The sequence below is a fragment of the Siphateles boraxobius genome, unplaced genomic scaffold (assembly GCF_051911475.1).
Source record: "Siphateles boraxobius isolate OS27281-9 unplaced genomic scaffold, OSU_SipBor_1 41, whole genome shotgun sequence".
Lineage (NCBI taxonomy): Eukaryota > Metazoa > Chordata > Actinopteri > Cypriniformes > Leuciscidae > Siphateles > Siphateles boraxobius.
In genome coordinates this window covers 7,583,402-7,608,559 of record NW_027509042.1, presented here as the reverse complement: position 1 = coordinate 7,608,559, position 25,158 = coordinate 7,583,402, and the positions used below count along the sequence as shown (strand labels likewise).

At 36.4% G+C, this 25,158-nt stretch overlaps 1 protein-coding gene across 7 annotated transcripts in view; it reads left to right on the top strand.

The window, feature by feature from the left end:
• Positions 1–887: 887 nt before the first annotated feature.
• The window catches only part of chl1b (cell adhesion molecule L1-like b), a 104,038-nt gene continuing 79,767 nt past the window's right edge, over positions 888–25,158 (top strand). Inside the window, exon 1 of one of the 7 annotated variants that reach the window (XM_077198071.1) lies at positions 888–1,169. The gene's annotated coding sequence lies outside the window, so the exon portion shown is untranslated. The remainder of the gene's footprint in view (positions 1,170–25,158) is intronic. The other 6 variants (XM_077198067.1, XM_077198073.1, XM_077198061.1 and 3 more) reach the window with 6 other exon arrangements.

Genomic DNA, 25,158 nt, shown 5'->3' with positions numbered 1-25,158 from the left:
AATGCATTGAAGCAACTGCCATGTGATTGGTTGATTAGATAATTGCATTCACGAAATTGAACAGGTGTTCCTAATAATCCTTTAGGTGAGTGTATATACAGTATATATACAGTATATATACACCATTTATTTCCATTTATTTCCAAACCAAGTGTGATCTCTAAATTCATATATAACATAAGTATATAATATATAGTTATACTATATTAAAATGTAATTGGCTACATTATACTTATTATTTATTATGCAAAACTGTAAGTGTGCTTGTGCTATCTTTCTAAATAAGTGCATTTGATTTGATATTTTATGTAATGCAAATTTAATTTAGCTTTTTAATTGTCCTTTTTTTGGGGCTTCCTTCACTGTAAACGAGCTCAAATCTATGGTCACTATTTACCATATTAGCACACTGGCCTATATTTCCATGACAATGTATTGCCTGTAAATGTTAGAACACACTATACATAAGCCAGAAGCCACCAATTGTGCTGCTGTCTAAGGTGCTGAAAACACAGCAGGGGCCAGATATTTTACCCAAGTCCTCAGCATTAACATAACACTATTTTGACTCAGCTGGTTTAAGCTGGTCTCCCAGCTGGGTCAAGCTGGTCTAGCTGGTTTCCCACTCTGAAAAGTGCTCCAAACGCCTCTAAACCAGCCACCCAGCTCAGACCACAAAACCAGCTTGGTTTGAACATCCTGTTTGTTTGACTTTTTTAAGGGAACATACAACATTTGAAGTCATGTTTTATGGCCATTTGATTTAATAAAAATATATATTTATAATATATTCGAACTATAACAAATTAAACACAAAAATGATGAAAGGGGTACATTATACAGCGATTCAGTACCCTACAAATACCCCTAAGACCTCTGAGAAATTCATAGTCACCGATTGGCATATTGTTAGTGAGTAGAGTCCGTAGAGTCACTGTCATTGAGGAAGGGGGTGTGTTAACCCAGTCACGATGTAGCGAAGTTGTGGAGGGTTTTCTCGGTTGCCATGGATTTCTAAAAGCTATTGACTGCGTTCAGCCTTTCACTGAATGTATTTGTTAGAGAAACGCACCACTGAAGGAAAATCATCATCACTCGAGACATTCTGGTGTAGCGCGCTGACTATCAGCTCGAGCTCTGCAATCTTCGCCCATAAACTACAGCTAAAGGTAGGCAATTTTTTTTTTTTTGGAAAGTAGAGGTTTTGTTCTCGCTATATCATTAGATACTCGTGTTTTAAGACTTTGAAAGCCTCGTATCAGATGTATGAGAGTTATTCTAAAGCGTTCTCTGCTTTTGCGCATCCGACAGGTGAAATCAAAGCCGGTTATTTCAAATGACTATGTAGCGTGCTTGTAGACTCCAGCTGTAATAGGAAACCCTGCAGTTCGTTTATTACTGTTGGTTTGCTACGGCTATTGAGGATGTTTAGATTATTGAAATATTAATTGAGACTGTCAACCTTTCAGTTTAGGCATTAGCCTATTGTCAAAAGTGCATCATATTTCGAGATGGATTTAAGTGGTTGCATGTATTGTGCTATTGTCTTTTTGCTTAAGCCATATAGATGTATACTAATGAGTAAGCTGTTAGATTTGCAACTTTCTTCTCTTGGTTTGTAGCATAATTGTGTATCAGTAGCACACTGGGGTGCAGATGCTTACAGTACAGATAGCCTATGTGGTACTTTCATGGCACTTGTGGTGCTTGAAGAATATTGTGCCTATGAAAAGCATGCCCTTGGTAGCCCTTGACATCCTTACCACCAACATTAGACTTGAAGATATGCTAATTTTCCTCTACAGGATTGATCTCTTGTGTTTTTTTGGAGTGCTTGCTCTTGGGTTCTCATTGAACCCCAGGCTGTATGGTCTTAAAAATAAAGGTTTCAGTTTGAAGAAAAAAAGGTTGTAGAGCAAGCCAGTGTGGTGCAGGTAAATAACACAGCATACTTTCTATTTTCTGTAGTTGTTTAGAACACATATATGCACTGCAGTGGCATGTGGTCTTTCGAAACAAGGAGGAAAGTCCCTTTTGTAAATTCATGTTTCACTTCCATTTGATGGTGAAATGATTTCCAGGTTAATTGCATATGGAACCATATTTATATTAGTATGTTATATTATAAATAATGACCTTACATAGAAGTGGATGTAATTTTAGGGTCATTTTGATTTGAACGTGGCCAAAATTAAAGATGCCGGTAAGTTGTTAACTTTGTAGTTAGTTTGTTCATTTTTACCAGTTTGACACATTCTTGCACACATTTTTTGAACATCTTGTTGACAGAGTGATTAATAACCAAGCTAATCATAGTCTCACGTGACGTTTCACTTGTATCTTTAAACTATAACTAGTGCTGACACTATTGTACAGTGTTAATTCATTAAAAAATACATTTTCACATTGATCCCATATTTACTAATATTTTGTTTTGTATTTGTTGTCAATTATTTTCTCATCTGATTCTTTTTGAGAAGGCAGTCACGTTTAAGAAATAAATCCTAAAATACTGGTATTTTCAAGAACCTAGGAACTAGTACGCTGATCGAAAGAACCTAAACCTGATATAACATCAAAAACCATTGTAGAACCTTGATTTTTGAAGTTTAGTTGTACAAATCCCTTTGACATAAGATGTAAGCTCTGTGAACTCTTTAAGCAGGCTCTTCAATGTAAAACATATTGAATGCAGCTCTCACAGTCAAATTTTGATGTGATTATCAAGCATTGCCGTCTATTATGAAAATCAGATTCTTTCTAAATCTGTATCATGACAGCAAGATAAGTTACTCTACTCTACTGTAAGGAAAACAATTAAAGTCGCATTAGAGACAGAAGGCAGCCTTGTGTGCTTTGAGATTTCACGAGTGAATTCAGTACCATGAATTAGGACAATGATTGGTTTCTTCTCCGGTCCACAATAAAGAGTGTGGAAAAGCCAGATAAGAAATGAGTTGGATGTTCCTCCACTGAGACAGTGGGTGTGATTTGCTTCTAATGAGCGGTGGCAGAGGAGTGAATATTGTGTTCATCTGAGCTTGTGAGAACACTGTAGTTAGCTGGTTTTCTATTAGATATTTTTTAAATCCCACTACCAGAAACAAAAGGGCTCATTTGTTTCATATTCAAATCTTGTTTATGTAAGATATCCAGTAGGGCTAGCTATCATCATCATTATTATGCAACAGATAATCTGATAAGGTTGGGTAGGTCACACATTTGTGTGTTTGTTTCCTGGACAATTTAACTGCAACAGTGTTTGTACCTAGTTATTACCCAGTTACAATAAGTACATAGTTGTCACGGTTTGTAGTAGGAATGAACACGATGACGATGATGAAGGGTCAGACGTATTTTAATATAACTCTCAGGTAAACAGGAACAGGATATTTTCTACAAAACGTTAAATGAGGCAAGTCAAACCGAACAGAAACAGAGAGAACTTAAATACTAGTGATAACGTGTGAACACAGCTTAACTTAATGACTAATCGATAAATAACCATGACAATAAACTAAGGGAAAGGGTGCAAACTGAAATCAAAGTCCAAACGGTGTATTTGTGTGAGAATAGAATGTTCATGCAAAACAGTACTGTAAAATAATGTGCTACCTACTGTACATTTCAATTAACTTTTTATTAACACAGTTCAATGTTTCAGAGCTCATAAGAAGTTCTAATTGACATTGTCAACCTCTTAAAATTATGGGTTTTAGATGTTTCTCTTTGAGTTTGATGAACAAGTACTAAAATACCCATTTACGTCAAATTTGAATGGAAAATGGATTAAATGATCAACTGTTGTTCATGTTTATGTTGATGTTTGTGTCTTGTCTGAGTTCAAATTAGGACTCCTTCATGGAATGAAGGCTATGTATTTGCCAAATTTGGCAAATTGAGGCCACTGTGAGGAAATCTAGGGCAAATTCCTCTCACCACACAGAAATAGAACACTGCAAGTGGACAATGCAGCCCGGCACCATTACAATGAGAGGTATTCTGTGCCTATCAGATGCCTGCCACCCAATAAAACTATTTTCTTTATGTAAGGATCAAATACTGCCGCTTGTTGAAAAGAGGAGTGCTGTTCTATAAGCATTCAGATTTGAGTTTAACTGGAGGGTGATTAAATGTGAAAGAGGACCTGAGGCATATCTATAAGGACTGGAATAATATAATAATAATATAATATAACACCTTAGCAACCACCCACAACTCCCTAGATTTGTGTTAGCAGGTTTTGCGGTCAAGCACCAAATATCTGTTTTTTTTTATACTCTTTGAAGACCACTTAAAATTGATGTGTGTTAAGACCTTTTTCTTATTCATACTATACTTAATTCAAAGGTTGCAAAAACAATTCAGATTTCATTTTGTGTGCGAGATAACCTCTGTGGCGAGCGCAGTGCTAACTGATTTTCACTGTGGATACGAACCATCACTGGCAGAGATGAAACCTACAGTGAGGCCTCTCATCTCCAAGTGTGATGCCATATTCACTCAGACATACAAATTCAATTGAGGAACACCTGCGCCCTAAGCTAAAAAAATGTGCTGCATCTCGCTTTTCATTTTCATGCGAGCTTAATGTAAGCGCAAAGTTTTCTAAAGCAGAACGACACTAAATAAATAAATAAATGAATGAATGAGGGTGGCATGTCTGAAAAGAAGCACAGATACAGTATGATGTGAATTCGAGTGAATAGGAATTTGATTGTGTGTATAGGAGGAAAAGTTATTCAGACTGAGCTTTTTAGTCTGGTTTGCAAATGCAACATTACTGGAAATGTCACAAAGTTGACATTTGCAAACGTTGCAAACTTATTTGGTTTGGTAACAAACACTATCAGTTGTAAACCATTTTTTCTCAAGAATTAAGTTGCAAAGGGTCAATTGTTTAATCCAAAAATGAACATTCTGTCATTACTTACCCTCATGTTGCTCCAATAAACCTGCATGACTGACTTTCTTCTGTAAAACATAAAATCATAAATTCCAGAATTTTCACATTGCTCTTTTCTATACTTTAAGTGGACATATAGTTGACTCCGAAAAAAGTACAACTGTTTGTTTTCATTGCCTTGAAATCAGCTGCAATGCATCCTCTTGACACACAAAGTTTGAATATGTGTATTCATGAATGAGATTTAAGAGAAGTTAAGCTTTATTTATACAGCGCTTTTTAAAACCATGTTTACAAAGTGATTTACAGAAAGCAGTCATACAATAATATAAACAGTAACAATTTTTTTTTTTTTTTTTTGTGCCTTTTTATGATTGACAGCCCCTGAACACTGCTTTCATATTGCTTTCAAATTTTGCTTTTCACAAAGTGCAACAATTTTTTGTGAACTCCTTAAATATTTGTAACACCTTGGACCTATGCTATAATTAAGCCGTTGAATAAATGTATCTCATTCTAGAAGTTACGATGTAAGCTTCTGTTGTCAGTGTGATGCATACATTGCTCACAGTGAGACTTGAAACCACTTGAAGTGAGGCTTGAAGCCACTATCTCTGAGATCCACTTATTTTATTTTTTATTAAACTATTTTCTCTGAAGGAAAGGGCAGCGACTGTGTTTGTGTGTTGCCTATTCTGTGGTTTTGAATGTGGGTGTGAATGAGATCAATTTTGTCTGTTGAGCATTGGGGGAGGGGAGTATCGGGTAGCCGTAGTAAAGATGCTGTGATTATTGTGATGGAGGATCTCCCACATACCTTATTTAACAGGCTGGTTGTCATTGGAGTTGCTCAGTCACCATCACTTGCTCCAAAAGGAGAATTAATATAATGAGGTAATACTAAAGGACAAACCAGAGGAGGTCAATCTTATCAGACATGTTCAGGGTTCCCTTTATCCATTCTTTTTCCAAGAGGCAAACAGAATGCATCAAAAACACCAGGATGGTACATTTTGCAAATGCCTAAGGCAGTAGGAAAGCACAGTTTCTGTACGATTCATCCAGCATTAGATGCTGTTTGATCATTCAATGTGTCTTTTTTGGATCCTGAAGCACTGGATCGTTAGTTAATAATCTTTTATCATTCAGAAAAAGTAGCCTTTGGCTGTTTGTTTGTGGTAATATAATCTCTGGCATGCACAAACTGTATTTCAGAGAGGTAGAGAAACACTGTTCCTTTTTAGTTTGGTAGGTCCTTTTTAGTAAAATAGATGCTGTTTAAAAAAAAAACTACTTTCATTTTAAACATAAATGGCAACCAAATATTTATTTATTTACTTACATGTCTGTCTGTCTGTCTGTCTATCTATCTTCTTTCTGGTTATTGAGTGCCCATTATTCACTAGTATCCACACAATTCTGGATAAATTCTCCCTGAATATATATTTTTCTCTTAAGATCCTATTTCATTCAGACATTTGACTTTATATCAGACTTAATATCTCACAATGCAACTTTATTTATTGTAATTGCAATCATTTCTATCTCCCAATGACCTTTTAGCCCATAGTGTAATTAACATGACTTTCTTATTTTAAACTTTTAATATTTTATATATTTTACTCTGAGGCAGAAACTGACCATACTGTGCCTGGCAACAATATAAAAAACATCCAATTTGACGAGGGGGAGACAAAACCTTGATGGTAACTTTAATAACGTCATACCTTTGTATCATTATTCATGTGTAGCCTAACATAATCAAATTTGTTTATATATAGGAAATTAAGATATCAGCATCTTTTTAGTATTACATCACAGGCTTTGAGGCAAAATAACGCCAGAAGTAACATTCCCTGCAGGTTGCCCATCCCCCAGCATGCCTGTGGTCATAGTCTGATTAATGGTCCTATCTCTTTCACAAATCTCCACTTCCATCGTTGCACTTTAAATCTTATTCATGAGAATGGACGTATCAGTTAAACAACAGGAGATACGCTTTTGAAATTTTCAAGACGTATATCCTACTGCACTGCAGGGTGCCGCATTAAAAAATCATGCTCGTATATGTCCCATAACATGGTGTGAAATATAGCATGCTCATGATATCTATGATATAATGTTTCCTGTGATAGTGATATAAAATACGAAGCATGTGACACTGATGGAATTTATACGAGCCATTATTCAAATCAGCAATAACCAAGCTGTGAAGGCAGTGGATCAGGATTATACAAATAAAGACAAAAAAAAAATGATGAATGGGCTTGGACTGCTTATGGAATAGCGACATCTTTGTCTCTGGGGTTCTCATAAGGGAGGTTGTGTTTCAGGGTATGTGCAAGCTTGGAAAGGCACCGCAAAGATGGAGTGGAGGGAAAGAAAGGATGCTAGAAAGAAAGGATGAAGGAGGATAGATGTGACAGCCATGGGGACCTAAAAGTTCGTGGCAGTGAAAAGGCTTATTGTGTCCAGGGACGTGATATGAAACATGTAGTGGTTTGCTTTTAGGCCAATCTGTCCCTCTCGCTATGTAAACAAGGATGTACCAGTCACAGAACCTGCAAGAAGACCTATATAGAAGAAAAATTTAGCTGTTACGTTAACAAGGTCCTTTATTAATTTTAACAGGATTGTTCGCTCAAATATTTACATTCTGTCAAGTCCTTCATAACCTGTGTAATTTTTTTCTTCTGTGGAACACAAATGGAGATGTACTGTTGCACTACTAATTATTTGAGCATTTAACATAACTTCACCTTGAACTATGTATTTATGGGAGCTAAACTAAATGACACTGCCATGCATGTCAGGTTTCAATCAGTTTCATTCAAAATAATTTTGTCAATTGTTAAAGTTTGTTGTAAGTATTTGTATTGCCCCTTATACATTTTCGGTAACACTTTACTTGAAGCCTTTATATGATGTATTATACAAGTATTTTTCAGTGCACAACTTATGCCTGGTAATGCTCCCTATAATGTACTGTATTGATTGCATTAGTCTCATTAATAAGTGTGACCACAGTTAAAATAAATGCAAATCTATTCACTGTTACATCACTGTTCAGAAATTATATTACATTAAAACACATGACAAACAACCAATTTCAGAAGTAACAAGGAATCTGCTAGGAATCTTTTAAACAGGCATAATGAATACCTTTATGAAACATTATACAGGCTTCAAGTAAAAGTCTTTTGCTTAATGCCTACATTTTTGCATTTGGCAGACGTTTTATTGCATCCAAGGTACACATTTGATCAGTTATTGCTTTACCTGGGAATCGAACCCTTGAATTCGTTGGTGCCATGCTGTTTGAGCTACAAGAAGGAATATACTAATCATTGTATTATTTAGGTACTGTATTTCAGTAGAAATGTAATTCATTAGTTACATGAGATAAAATAACAACAAGCAACCTATTTTAAGAAAGCCCTTATGAATGGCTGGTGCAAAATGGACAAAAAAAGCACCATAAAAGCAGTTAATACAACTCAGAATCTATATTATTTTCTAAAGCCAAATGATAGCCTTTAAGTATATAAAAAAGCAATTATTGACTGAATCGTGTACTATTCACTATAACTGCTCATGCTGCTCTTTTCATATTCTGTTTTACTCCTTTTGTATCCTACTGAAAAAAGAAAGTCATACAGGTTTGGAACGACATCAGGGTGAGTAAATAATGATCACATTTTCATATTTTAAACAAATTATCCCTTTAGCATGAGTTTTAACATCAACAGAAGGGTCAAAACGTTAAATAATTTAAGCAACTTCTTTTGAGTCATTAACTTGCTTTATTGTCTGAGTTCAACCTTCATGCCAAAGCTAAGGACTTCAGCTTGTCTTGCATCACGTTGTAAATCAGTCCTAATGGGTATGAACTCCATATGTGCACACATAAACAAAAACAAAACCAGCAGGTGCAGTCCCCATGTGAATGAGGCCATTTCTGCCTTCTCTAATGCCCACTTCCATTTGTTTAGCATGCATACGCACAACGGTCTTAACAGCCTCTCTATACAGTATATCCAACACGGAAACCATGTCTATCAGAATGACAGAGTGTGAGACCCATATATAACAGGCCCATCGGGACCCATTACATTGTAGGTGCTATAAGGATACACACAAGTGGGAGAAAAAACCCCCACTTCACATACTGCAAATATATGTGCATGCCCTGCATAGAGAGAAGATGTTTACTGGCTGAGAGCGGTAAAACGCCATTAGCCGGGCATCAGAGGGTTGATGAGCATTGATTAGAAAAGAAGCATAGAGGGCATAATAAATGGCTTGCAAAATGAACTTCACTCTCTGTCAGTCTCTCTATGTGCACTTAAACCTTTAAGACACAGTTGCAAAGAAAAGCATCTTTAGGTAATTACATTCAGCCTTTTATACTTGAAGTGTTGCACAAATCTCAACATATGGCCAAAGTTTGTGCGGAAATGTAATTGGATTTATCCCAACTCAAATCGAATTAGCTGGTTCAATTATCTAAATAATTACATTTGAGTCATTCACTCATTGTAGATGTGAAAAGAACTTGCATCAGTCTTCAAAACAATGTGTAACTAACTACTGCTTCCTTACATTCAAATATGTAAAACAATTCTGCATTCTGTTTTTTTATCTCAATTCAAATTCATTTCATCATTTAGGAATTCAAAAGGCATTCTTAATGTGATCGATTTCTCTGGACATTTACTGTGTTACTCCTGGTTTGCGGAAGAATAAGGCCATCTTTGTGTCTGTCTTTGGCACTGCGTGTGCACCTAATCATGCTTAGGGCCAGAAGCACAGCGATATTCAAGATCTCAATGTTCACATCCTGCAGGAAAAGCAACTGTTGTACCAGAACGCTGCCAAACCTATAATTCAACACTTCAAAATCCATGTCCCTTCCTGACCCCGCTGAGAGCCCATAGCCCTGTGACCTCATTAGATTTTCTTCTGCAGGTCCCAGGGAAATCTGTTCAATTCAAGCCAGATTCTAATTTGTTCAATTTATCTTTGTATTTAGAGAGAATACAGATGTGCTGTTAGTTCCCATAAGGGTGATTGGTCACTGATTTGGGAAGCGTTGGGAAATGAGGAAACTAGGAAACTGTATTCTTGGATAACAAGCTTTTGCATTCAGTTAATTGTAATGAAAATGCTATTATTACTTTAGTTCTACACCCCATTCCTGAATAGCTCTACTGGAACATGCTGCTAGCTTGATTTCAACACACAAACTGATATACTTGTATATTTTGAATGCTCTTGGGCAAAAGCATCTGCAAAGTGCATAAATGTAAATCTCAGAAGTTTAAACCTGTTGCATTAACGTTATTGCAAATTCAGACCTCTGGTGTTGCATTTGATTTGACTTTATTTGAAAGATCTATTTACTGCGGTTAGTGACAATTGCTGCATGGCAGATTTAGAAACATAAACTACCAGAAAATAGCATAAGTGATGGAAATTTCAATTTCATTGTTTTAACTAATTACAGACAGGCAGGTTGCATTAGCGGAGTGTTTGCGTAGCTCAAACAAAGTCTACTGATGCAAGATGTTCACATTTTACATAACTGTGCAGTTGCTAACGTTGCAGTAGTGCTTACAAACGATACAAATAGAGACAATGATTTGTAAGCAGAACAATTATATACCTCTGCTTTTTTACTTCGAAATTCAATTTTGTTTGCAAAGCCTCATAAGAAAAAAAACATGCTTTGGTAAATTAATTATGAGATAAAAATGAATAATTATGATAAAAACAAAGATAAAAAGTTGTATGTGGCAAAAAAATAGTATGACATAATTGACACAATTAGTAATTATGAATTTTTCCCCTTATAATTATCACTTATTATGTCATCATTTTGCCTTTTTATGTCACAATTACAACTTAGTATGTCATAATAATGATTTACCAAAGCAGTTTTTCCCCCTTATGTGGTGGAAACAGGCATAATAATGTTGTGCTTGGCTCATATCTTGAATATTTACAGTACATGCACCATTTTACTTTTATGTAGTTCTTTTGTAAACATGACTTTGAAGTACATTTGCTCCAAATGTGAAAACTTTGAAGGTTTAAAAAAAAAACTGATTTCATTTAGTTTACACATTCTATGTAAGTTGTAAATCTCAAGACACTTAAATCTGTTTATGCTCAAGACATGTTAAAACATATAAAAACAGTTCACGGTTACATTTTATGTTACATCTCCTGGGAAATAATTAACCTGCTTTGTAATTAATAAAATAGACACAATGGTAATGAAATCAAAAGGAAATTAGATGTTTCAGAATAGTTACTTAAAAACAGAAACTAAGCTCTTCACATGCTGATTGCCAAGTCTTGTTTGTTGTTGTGTTGTTTGCTAGTAGGCTAGCAGTTTCTACTTGTATTCAAGCTCATTAGTAAAGTTGTTATACTGTATACTGTATGTGTGAACAGCCCTTAATAGTCAGATTTACATGTGAATGAGCATCTTTGTATGGTTGTTTTAAGAAACATACAGTATATGAGACTAATTTGGTCATCACTTTCAGACCAAGAGAAGCACGGAATGACGAAAATAAGAGTTCTTATTTGGATTCACTGGTTGGCTGTCCTTGACAAAAGAATTTCAAGCAAAGCATCTCATAATTAGCCCTAATTAGTACATACTGATCATTTATTGCCATTCTGCAATTTATCTTTTTTTATAATTCAGCTCTGAAGTCTACCTATTACCTGTGTCTCGAGCAGGTTTCTGCGCTCTGCTAATTATCTAGCTGGGAAAACAAGCGTGAATGCGTCACTGTCAGCGCCGAAGCTCCACAGAGACCTGCTGTTATATGACTCACCTCAAATATGGCTGCCAAAGTGGTTTCACTTCTTTGTCAATCATTGTACCGGCTGACATGGATGAAAAGAGACACGAACAAAGCAGTTTTGCACACTCCTTTTTTGCTAATGATGTTTGAGGAGAATGGCTATGTTAGCTTTCAGCACAGTCTTTTTCTATATGTCCGTGTGTCTACATGCACAGAGAGGTTTTGTGTAAATGCTAAATGCCTATGACAGCATAACAATAACCGTTAGGCGTTTCGTCAACATCATTTGCATAGATTGTTCAGATCAAAAAAAGGGCTTTTGTGTCACTGACAAGCATTATTATAACCGTCTATTTATATATTTAAAACATAGTTGTTTGTTTTATTTATTTTTTTCCATAATTACAAACTGACTCCTGCATTGCTTAGCCTGTTGTAAAGTGTACATTTCAAATGGTTGGCAAAGGTTATCTGAACCCGCCCTCATTTAGAAATGTCACAGATCCAGAACTGTCAACAAACCCAGTGGTAAATTGCACGATGCAGGTGTTTCTCCTACACCCGAGGTCTGTTAAATGCGACCCTTGTGGTGATCTGGCAGCATGTGGTGGTAATTGGACGGCGGGGCTGTCCATCATACAAATGGGGTCGAGAATCAAAAAAGCCCTGCCTACATTTTCACAGGCCATCAGCTATGATTGACACGTTGAGCTCTGCTGTGCTAGAACAGCCCTGAGCCGTTTGTATCTGATTCATTACATCCACTAACTAAATCTTTCAAGACTGCTGTGTTTGTAGTTGTTTTCGCTACTCTTTAATGTATTATTTTCCATTGACTGCAGCTAAGCCGGTTACTATGGGCAACCTGTGTCACATGGGACCCTTGATAGAACTACTAGCGTGTGAGGTGCCTGTGGCGTAAATACGCCGTTTCTCCACTCGTGCACACAACAGAAGGAGAGGAACACCATTTCATCTGGCTAGTACCATGAGACAGAATTCATGCAGTGTATTGTTTTAATAAGCAATTATTTATCCTTTCAACACTAGTGATAAAAGCTGCATCCAATTTGCTGAGATTTTTTAAACAAAAATGAAAATTCTTTCATCTTATATTTACCCTCATGTTGTTCCTAACCTGATGACTTTCATGTACGCTAATAGGGAAAATTATGCACTGTAAAAAACTATTTTTTCGAAGTTGTAGATAAAACAAAGATTATTGAAGTACATTTTACTTAAATACTATTTTTTAGTCTTTCTACAATTTCAAGTTTTTTTTTTTTTAACAGTGTGGAAACTGTGCTGGTCACTCATTTCCAAGTATATAAAATAAGGACCGGAGCCTTTCAGCTTAAAAAAAAGATGCAAAATCTCCATGAAAGTAGTTAATATGACATGTGCGCTATTTTCCAAGTCTTCTGAAGTCATAGATCTGTGATAGACTGACGGAAATTTGCATCGTTATTCACTGAAAATCTTCCCTTCTACTGTAGCTGTTAACCTATGCGATCGGATCATCAAGTCATTAAGAACTAGTAACAAGATCAGACAGGTTCCTGAATGAATCATGCAAACTGAATCATTTTATGAATTGGATCAGTGATTCGACATTGCTACTTTTCTCATGAACAATCCAAGAAGAGAAATTTTAATCTTTAACCTTTTAATCTCACGGATACAGCAGATTAAGACTATATGGATTAATTTTATGAAACATTTGCATCACAGTGACGTGATATTATGTGATACACAGTGATGTTTGCATTTATATTAAGCCTTTAGCACCCATAGTGAAAAGAAAGAAAGGACTGGAAGTTGAAGGAGTAAGGAGAATAAGGGCACATACTCATATTCATCTCCCACTGATCTATATCTAATCTCATTATCATTGTACAACGGCACCCTAGATAATGTCACTTTTGTTTGACAACGATAGAAAAACAATCCCACTCCCATGTCCCTTTCCCGCCACCTGTGGCATGGGAGGGTTTGAGCTCTGGTGTGCCAGCTCATCCATTAAAACTCACATTCCACTTAGTCTTTTATGCCATCTTATAAAGGGCACTCGGGGAAGCTCTTCTCCATTCAATCCCAAGTGCTCAGCATTCCTCTCACTTGACATGAACATCCTTTGCTGGACCCAAATGGCCTTTTATTTGAATTGTGTCTTCAAACAGAAGCTACACTGTTTCGATCTTGTTAGTAACTTTCTCAACCAGCCTAATTTGGAATAGATGTACTTCTACTTGCTTTCCATCAGAGGCGATATTTTCCACAAAAAAAAAAAAAAAAATTATCATTGAAAACCCATTTTCCTGCAGCAATCCGACATATTTCCAGGTAGAAATGTTATATTATTATATTAAAAAAGAAAGAAAGAAAGATAAATAGCCAGAAAAGACTATTGTTTTGTTTTAGAGCTACATTGTTACTTTTTTTTTTTAAGATAGAGCAATAACTAATTTTCCATTCACATGATGTTATATGTATAAGTTTAGGCATTTAGCATACAAATGCTGGATGGAAAAAATATGTATACAATATTGCAAAATTTACATGAAATTATTTTATAACAATTTTATTCTGTCATAATAATAATAATAATAATAATAATAACTTTATTCTTATAGCGCCTTTAAAGCAGCTTCTCAAGGCGCTTTACATAATAAAACAAGCAAATTTAAAATACAACACTCAGAGGAAAAATAAAATAAAATAAAAGTCAAGTAAAAGCTAACCTAAAAAAATGCGTTTTCAATAAAGATTTGAAATTACTTAAAGACTGTGTATCTCTAATATTTGGAGGGAAGACGTGCATATGCTACGATAGAAACACATTTACAGAATAAATTCCCAGATGTGTATCAGAAAGGTCATTTGATTGAAAAATTCTGGATGTATTAGAAAGATATTGATTTTGTAATATCAGTTTTTTTTTATTATTCAATTTGCAGCTTGGATATTTATTATTTAATAAAACGTACAGAGTAAGTCTAGTAATGTGTATTTAGAAAGACAATTCTGAGTTCGTGTTGAGCTATGAATATCAACTTGTTTGCAAGGTGTGAAATCATATAGTATATGATTTATGAGCTTATGATATTCTATTCATAACTACCGTACCAATCTATTAATAATGTAGAATGATACATTATGCATTATCTTAACATAGTTATTGTATTGGCTATAACTGCAGTGTAAATAATAAAATAGCCTTGGCGTTGGACATTGCTGTGAGTAATTTAGCATTAGCAGTGGAGTCACGTCACCAAATTGCTTTTGTGCTGTGAAGTGTGGATGACATACAGTGAGCTTAACCACACCTAGCAGTGAATGCTAACGACAGACTTCACCTTCACTAGACCGATGAACACAAATATCATCCGTTCGCAGTGCGAAACCACAGTTTTTAGGATACAACAGCTTAAGCAGATTAGCATAGCGGCACCTTGCACATCGGTGTAAAGACCTTATTTTTTAGGTTATCGTTCAATCCTTAATGCATTACCACCATGCTTGTCGACATATTAACCCCACTTCACATATTATCACATACACAGTTTCATCTCAGTTGGTTCAGTTTTAAAACTGCAGGAGATGTGGCATTGCAAATGGATTTGTCTCATCTACTACTGTTCAGAACAAAGTAAATAGGAGTGTGTCAAAAGTGGTAAGATATGATTTTATTTCATGTATTGGTGAACATACGTATTTGTCCACTTGGTCTTGTCCACCCTAAACAGACCGTAAAGGGGGGGGGGGGGGGGGGGATAACGGTTTGAAAGAGCGGTGACTACCTGGCGTTATCAATGGAAAACAGCTGGTGTGAGGAGATACGCTGGGAATTCATAAAGGTTCCGAGCTTGGCAAGATGATTGCTCTCCACACTGCCAGAAATGAAACCCCTCCTCCCTTGTATTTTTTATTTATTTATATATAGACATGTAATAATAAAGGGCCTGTAAAGGAAATGGAATTTGAGAATGCTGCTGGCAAGATCTGAATGATTTTGGAAAACAATCTTATCTTTAGGGAAAATAATGAAAATAACACATTCTGAGAACAGATGTTCTCAAGAACTGCTCCTTATTAATTACCTGCTTCATACAATGCCCCACCTTGATTTTTAGGTTGAAAGTTTTTCTGCACATTGTCATTAATTAAAAGGCCATATTCAGGAGATCTTTATGCATCAGCTAATAAACACTGAGTGAGTGAAAAATTAACTGGTCTGATCGATTATCTATTTGAAAATGGGAAGAATACTTAATCATGAAAAGTGCACCAGTGACCACAGGGATGAAATCTGTCTCATATGGCACAAATACTAGATCACAATCAATACTAGCTGAACACGTAGTCAAAGACGAACAGAGACAGCGAATAATGCATCCGATGGATGCTGCATCATATGCAGGGACAGTTTCCTGTTTCCTTGGATGTTTGAGTCTTGAATTAAGACAGGCAGCACAATCAGCAACCTTCCTCGCCAAAGTGGGGGTATGCAATCCCAGGGCTACCACGAAGTAGAAACTCTGCAGCCATCATCATTAAAACGCCACCAAGGCCCAGAAACCCTATTGCGTCCTTTCTGCAAGCACTGCAGTTTTATCTGGCTCATTTGAGACCGAGAAGACCATAGCACTATGAATTATCAGCCATGGGATGCTCCTTCGCTAGCTCTTTGTGGTATCCAGAAACAACCACATGAAGGAAGCATGCAGCAGTTTTTGCCCATTCTCCTCAACCCTACCACCTGTCAGCCATCTAATAGGGGTTTTAGTCTTCATTTGTCTTCATTTGTGGGGAGAGTGGATGGTTTTGTTTACCGTTCAAAATATTACGCGTTTGGACCAGGGAGGAGGGGTGGCCAATGTAGGCTGTGTTTGAGCGGGGGGAAGGGCGCTTTCGCAAGACTCCTACACTCTTTTTTTCCCCCAGACTCCTAATTACTCAGAAACATTCTTCCATCGTCTCATAGTCAGTGATGACAACGGTTCAGAATTGAAGATCCTGCATGCCCACAAATGGCATTAACATGTAGATACAAAAATGCTATGTGCATTTATCATGCTGTCGGCAACACTATTGAAAATGGAGTGAGTCAATACGCAAGATGACAATACGCATTAATCAACTCCATTTACCATAGTAAAAATACAAAGTTTATATTATATCAAAATATTAGTAATATGACTCCCATTGGAGTTGCTCATTTGCAGAGTGTATTCCCACCAAAGATCCCACTAAAGTTTTGCATTGGTTTTATTTGACTGCAATCCAGTAGTTCATTAGTCACCAGTTCTTCCCTCCCCCATTCAATTGAAACCCACACAATCAATGAGAGGTTGATTTAACACTTGCAGCTCCAGAAACCATGAGAGAGCTTTGGCCTGTCCCGCACTTAGTAATGCGATTGATTGTTACTCTTAGTTTAGCCACTGCTGTCTGGTACGGTTGATCGATTCAAGCAGCCATAGTGCTGTATAGTGAGTGGGTCAGATATTGAGAGGGAAAAGGCAACCTATTAAACAAATTAAAAGTGCTCATATGGATCTCTTCCTTAGCATCTGAAGTATTGAATAAACTCTTTATTTTGGCCCATTTCGATCAGCACAAGTATTCTTCATCAAATGCTTTGATAAGGTACATTGGAGAGTTAAAGTTAACATTTCCACTTGCACACATTCCTTTGGTACATTTCCTGTCTTAGGTCATAATAGATTTTTTTTATTGAATAGATGTTCCTTTAAAACCCTTAAAACCCAGGTGCAGTAGTCACTATGAAAAACTATAGGAAACTGTCAATTTTAGGAACATTTTTATTTTCCAAATAAAGTGACGGTATACTCTGCAAAATATATATTCTTGTTTGAAGTTGTAGTATATATGTGTGTGTCGTAAAATAGTTATACTTTCCCTTACTGTACTTTTTAAATTGTATAAACCAGTTAAAACATAAGTTAAAAAATCTGGCATTGCAGAGCAGTACTGTCACAGATCACAGATGAAGGAAGATACTAAGACTGAATATAGTTCACAAAGAGTTTACTGTTGCCAAACATGCAGACAAGCATGACATTCAACAATAACCGACAAAGGATAGAACAGAATGGAGTATAAATACACAAGGTGAATGAGGGAAATAAACAGGCACAGGTGGAGGAAGATTAAACTAATTAGGACCAACAAGAACAGGTGGAGACAGAACGAACATAATCGTTACAAGTACAAAATACAAAGTTTAATACTAAATATTAAATATAAAGTATATTATACTGTAGATACAATCTCATCTAGTTTATTTTATTAAAAACTAGATTTTTCTTAGAATTTTCACATTTCATGTAAGTGTTTGAGAATTTGTAAAAAAATAAATAAATAAGGAAATACTATAAAATATTAAATATTATAAAATATTAATTTAAAAGTGTTTGGTACATATATTGGTAAAATGTGAAGGTTATGTATAAGAAATACCAAATTTACGTATCAAAAGTGGTGGCAAGCATTCTATGAGTTTTGTGGTACAAAATGCTGATACATACAGTATTATAATGACAAACGAGATTTCCATCTACCCTGATCTGTATACCACACAGTTCTAAAGACTCTTAAGTAGTTAGTTTCCCACTACTTAAGAAATTAAAGTTTTATGCTAATCAATGCACAAAATAAATGCACACTAAGTGCACTGTGAGAATTTGCATTCTACCAAACCAAGTACTTTCTGAGCCACTTAAAAAGCAGTGGTCAAAACCCACTTCAAAATGAGCCTGAATCCCTTATACATTTTAGTTGGATACCCATTTGTTACCAGTTCATGTGATACAATATAAATAAGTCTGTGTCTGTGCCTGAAACAGTTAACTGAAGCAATGAGGCATCAATTATGATTAGCCTGTGGCTGCTGATTGTCACTAATCAATATTTTTTTTTTCTAATCAATAAGCAGCTTTGCCATGCAGAACAAGGCCTGACACTGTGCCAGTAATGGCATTCTCTCCTTTGATACGTGACCCCTCAGTGTGTGATCGTATCAGAGACATAATGCCTTTCTGTGGTTTCGCTTCATTGGTGCTTCTGTCTTCTATCAACAAAGGGTCATTGCTCATTTGTCTCTGTCCTTTCTCTGTGTTGTCTCTCATTTCTCATATCATTCTCCTTCAGGACATAAGTTTGCTTGGAAAATGTATAACCCGGTGGTGGATACTTGAATAGGATACTTGCATTTGCATCTGTTCATTGTAAGTGGACAGATCAGATATTCCCTGTCAATGTGAGTCATACGTCATTGAAAAATTGATGGAATAATCGAATGACGTCACCTGACATCACTACTCTTTTCGATGGCGCAATCAAGGACAAAGACTCAACCTGATGTTTTGCTGACCTTTAAAGATAGTGTGGAAAGCAAAAGCTTGCATTATCATTTTATCTATGTCCATTGCAAATCACGCCATTTTTTATTCCTTTTCAAACTAAGCTTTTCCATGTCAGTAAGCCTACCTTGGGTTGTTTCGGCAAGTGTATAGTGTAAATGCAGATATGAGTCCCTTTTAGAAGATGTAAGCTAGTCGTCAAAAAATGGGATATAGTCAACAAATCAGAATTGGGCATCAAGACCTGCACTTTAAATGCAGTATAGAGAATGGAATATTTACTCACATTCATGCCGTTCCAAACCCATATGAAATTAAGTTGGGCTTGATGGATAGATGGATATATTTTTGACTGAAATATATCTTTAAAATGCAACAAGAATTTGCTCACGTTTTACTTAACCAACATGCTGATTAAAACAGAGCCAACTGTGCTTAAAAAAAGATGTCACCTTAAGGTTAAATCTCTATTTTCCTTTTTCAATACACCTGTCAGATTTGATTGGTTAACAGCTGGGTTTGGGAGATATTAAAACCTGAATGCAGCATCCTCCAAAGAGAGAGTTTCCATCTATCCTTTAAAAGGCTCAGCTCTGGCACAATAAATCTGCTAGACCTCTGAATCACTCTGTAATCTTCTTATCTAAAGGGCAGGGTCCCTACCCTGTCAGCAGTTAAAGATGGACCATTTCCAGAATCACATGGGTCCTCTCTCAGGTTTTTTGATGATTGAATAACTAGTCTGCAGTCATTCCAATCAATTGTATCTATCCCACTAACCTCATGTTAAATCTGAGATCATGATGAGAATCAAAGCATCCTCACAAATGTAAATTCAGGTGGATCTTCAAACTTCCATGCCATTATCACTTTGGTTACTAAGGTGCGGCATAAATTATGCATGTTTTGTGGGTGAAACAACAAAGCAGATTTGCTGACTTGAACTTTTGGATGTTGTCGGATGAAAGCTGTGGGCGATATAGGGTGTGACGCTGCCCTCAACTGAACAAACTGTCCTGCTGTGTTACACAGCGTGGGTTTGCATCCCGGGTCAATAGCAACCACCATTAGTGCAAAAAGCAGTCGAACGGGATGTCTGCCTTGTCTCTTACAGAGCTCTTAACAGATATTGGGATCAAATCCATTCAAAACTACACTGTGGTGGTGGGGCACGTTTTATTCCGTGTGAAAGTGGAATATAATGGGGAAGTGTACCGTGTCATCTGAGTGGATGGGTTTATTCATCAGCATGGAAATGACATCATGTGTGACTTTCTAAAAAGAGCTGTGCCTTTTCAAGCCTGACATACTGGAAATAATGTATATTGTAGATTGTTTTTTTGTAGAATGTTAAGTTCACTGACTGCAACTGACTTCAATTTAAATTGCTGATAAAGTATACAAGCAGCAACGATTTTGATAGATTTTGCCTGTGTAACTAAAACGGCTTGTGTGTTATGGGTTATGCCAGGGTGTTGCTATGTGGATGGATACTAAGGTGTATTCTCAGCCTGATCTCACAGCAATTCGTACGAATTTTACGAGGTGGCTAATTCGTACGAATTCATACAACCTCACTCGTACAAATTAGTAAGATTTTTGCTAAATCGTACATATTTTACGAGTTGCCCAATTCGTATGAATTTGTACAAATGACCTACCCCTGACCCCACCCCTAAACCTACCCATCACGTGGGTTCAGACAAATCGTAAAAATTCGTACGAGTGTGGTTGTATTCATACGAATTAGCCACTTTTTAATGACTCATATTCTTAACATGTTGCAAATGGTTGTTCGATGGTTTGTTACTGGTTCCTATTAAGTATCATTGTGTGTTGTGAAATACTTGTGTTGTGAAGTCAGTACAGTTGTAGATTTTTATTATAAAATTATTCTATTCTTGTGTATCATGTTCTGTTGATTGATTCTTGATACAGTATGGTAATGTTAGGTATAAGCATTAAAGGAGTCATAACCTGTAATTTTCACTTTTCCACGAGAATCAATGTATATTATGATTGCCTAACGATTATACATAGGCCGGGAAGCCAATATTCAAAAGTGAAGCGTTTGTTTACCCAAGGGTTCGTAAACCAGCCCACGTGCACGCGCACTCAAATACGAGATTTTAATTTCTCCCCCGACTTGACGTCAAGACGGGGCAGGATATACCATTTATGGACACCGCAGACATATGCTGCAGGAAGCCCGCACTGCCCCTCTCCCCCTCATATTCAGTCAAGAAAAATGCAGAAATGTAGTGCACACGTGAGTTGCTCTGTGGTTGACTGCCAGAATCAACATTCAAATGTGTTTTCTCTACCAAAAACGGACCAAACTACCAGGGACCAGTGGATGAAATTCATTTTTAATGACGCTGTTCCAACAACCCTATCAACTGGCTCAACGTTAGGTGTCTGCGCTAAACATTTTACACAGGAATCCTTTACAAATTTGGGGCAATATCAGGCAAAGTTGGCCACGAAGCTACGTTTGGAAAAAGGTGCCATTCCAACAATCAGGGACTTGAAATTGAAACGGTAAGACTGTGTTTTTATTACTCTACTGTGTGTAACAAACAGCAGCTAACTACTAATGCGGCTATTGTATGTAACGTTAGCTTCGAGGTAAACACGGGGAACGGACTCTACGAATGCTAGCCACATCTTTCCACTTTGTTTTACACTACAGTAGGTGTTTTAGCAAATGAGCCACTTCACTGGACATTAGTAATTAGTAATTTAGTAATTAGTAATTTAAAATCTGATACATTGTAATTATGAAGAAAATGATACAGCTATTATTTCATATAATTGTATATTATATAACAATGACAACATATCATTGTATTGATTTTTTATATAATATATAAGGATAGATACATAAAACAAACAGTCAAGTAATAATAAACATAAAGAAAAACATCACGTTACATGTCTGAAGATGAAAAATATTGAATGTCTAAAAAACCACAACGTGAAACAAGGCAAAAACAACACATGATAGCAAACGTTGATCTCTTTAACCACTGTAAGCTGATAAAAAAAAGTAGACTACATCTCCGTTAATGTAATCTACATTAAATAAAAGGTAAACTTACGTGGGAGAAAATAGCAACAAACGTTTTAGCTCGTTACTTATGTTAATGTACTCTATGTCTCAGTCAAAATGATTGTCTTTACCATTCAGAGACATTTGATGTAGACGTCCTTCCATTGACTCTATATCTTCCGTATCCAGCTCTGGTTCAGAGTCTGGCTCAAACATATATGGTTGAATTCCGTAGGTCGCGGCCAGGTCGGGTTCATTCACAACTTCGCCATGATGTCATTTTGGAATGATATGCTGAAGTTACCTGCGGTGTCAAGCCCCCTCCTTCCTGCCACCAATCAACGCGCCCCTCATTTGCATTATTAAAATGACTGTCCACAACAGCCAAAATATCGCATCAGATCTCGCGAGACAATAATGCATTCAGAAATAAGGGTCAAAGGAGCTGTGTGTTTATTTTTTCCCACTTTTCTTTTTTAGAAGGGCCTGAAAGACTATAATAGAGCGTGGGTATCCAAGGTAATATTAGGTTATGACTCCTTTAAAAATTCCTATGAGCCTTTTTCCTAAACTCACCAGGGACAATGCATATCCTTAGCTTTCTGTTCTAACAAGCACTTTAACTACCATTAAAGTGGAATTTAAAATACTGTCACCTTATGAACCCCAAAGCTATTTCTATGAAGAGCGAGATGAAAAGGCCTGACATTTGCATTCACATAAACAGCCAGGAAGTGTTTGTCCTTTTCGCTTGCGATTTTCCCCATATAATTTTAAGATAAAGCCGCCGTTTCTAGGACACGTCAAGCGACCTGCCAGAGAACTTAATTGACTGATGAACTAATGGGGAAAGTAGAAAAAACGCGGTCCCTAATTTACTACCTGACTTTAATAGTATCAACGAGGCAAACATTCATCAATTGTCAGACTTATCATCCTCATAATCCTGACTTCTGATTATGAGCAAGAATCTATAAACCATTTTAGGCTTAACAGAGTCTTTCACTGAGGAACAGGAGGAACAAATACTTTCATTCAGCGCCTTCCAAAATGCAAATTCCCCTGGCTCTTAACATCTTTTCTTTCTTTTTTTTTATTGGGGTTCCCATGTCACAATATGGCCTCAGTGGGTCTTGCATGTGGTGCCTCAGTCCTGTGGTAAACATGAATGTGTTTTCAGGGTGAAAACAAGACGGTTGGTTTCCTGTGGGGGTGAGAGGTCTGGTGACATTATTCACTTTGACAAAGCTGAAACTTTATTCATGCTACAGCAGATATAGGCACTTTTTTAGTTATTGTAGTGATACATTTATTATAATTTTTAGGATGTGACTTTTTGTGGTAAATAGCTCAGACAGCAAGCCATGTTTTTTTTTAACAAATCATACTTGAAAAGGGTGCTTTTTTAGGATGTAGGTGACTATTTTTCCTAAATCATTCCACAAATTTATAACCAGAATAATTTAACTCCTGATGAAACAGTGGAACAAGTGAAACAGAAACTTCAGTGTGGACGTGAACAATATCTGGTGGCTCAGTCATATTCAGGTAGCCCCGTACCTCATTTTCTCTGACTTTTGAAAACCATGCAATCAGAACAAGTGCACTTGACGAGAGCTTAACATTCAGTCACGAAATGGAAAGTCAAAGTAATTATGTCCTTATCTGGGCCTCTTCAAACCAAAACTTCCTCTTCCTTGAAAGGCAGATGTGACTTTAGGATCACAGCCTGACTCTGCTCATTTCTGCTGCCCCAGATTAACTTTTGCCCCTTCCAGCACTTCGTTGAAATGAGCTTAGCAAGTTTCTACATAACTTGATATTCTAAGTGCTAAATGCAAGAGCAAAATCTAATTTCCTAAAATATAAAAGGTTGGAACTCTGATACTAGACTTCAAAGCTCTCTGTCTGACAGTCCTGTGCGCTGCGGTTGCCCTCCAGAGAACATGACTACATAATTTTAATATATGAGTGTGCAGTCCCACACTCTAGATCAGGGCTTCTGAACCTTCGATATCAGCTGAACTCCTGTGATCGCAATGATTTACTTGAAGTTAGTCCTGAGATTTTAAGTCATGTTAACTTTCTCAATACATTTTGCAACCATCTTTGCATGTCCGCTTATGAAATACAGTACAGTAATCTATTTTGATAGGTTTAATATTGTTAACAATTGTAATATTATTAATGCATTTTTATTAAATTAGAAAATAATATATTTTTATTTCATTAAACTTAATTTTAAAGCCTCACAGGGACTTCTACCATGATATTGCTATGCATTTGTGTGCATATGCCATTTTTTGTTCATTTTTACCAATGCATTTTTTTTTTCTTTTCATTGTGCCATTAGGTTCCATTTAAGTGAAACAGTTCTTCTGAAACAACAACAATGAAAATCTGACATCATTGGCAAACACTCATGGGGAGCTGTCTTCTGCGCTTACATGTTGTGTGCATTTCATCTGTCATACACTGGGAAAAAAAGCATGCCAGTCAATTGTAGAATACTAATGTGAAATATTCCAAGCAGGATATTTCCTTCTTCCAAATGTCTTTTATTCAATGAACTGAAGTACTCAAAGCTTTCTTTTAGCATAAATTTTAATGTGTCAACGAGGGACCTAACCTATTTTTTTCCTTTTCAATTCACTCAAGAGGGCAAACATATTTTGTGAGGTATTTTGCATTGTTTGATGATGCTGTTTTAACTTGGAAGCAACTGGGTGTGTCTACTCAAGCATAAGAGCGTCTGGTGGTTTCAAAGAGCCTTAAATCAAGTAAACAATTCTCCACACACTTTTCTGCTGACTTTATCATCAGGCTACAACAATACACGTTTTTCTGTTTTCCTCCATAGACCAACACGTTACTCATGTCTTGCAACATCTGTTCAGTTCTTGCCGCTCTTATATTTATTTTGTGTATGGCTTTCATCTTTGAAGTCTTTTGTCGGAGGGTACACAATGAGTACTTTAGAGAATGCTGGGTAGA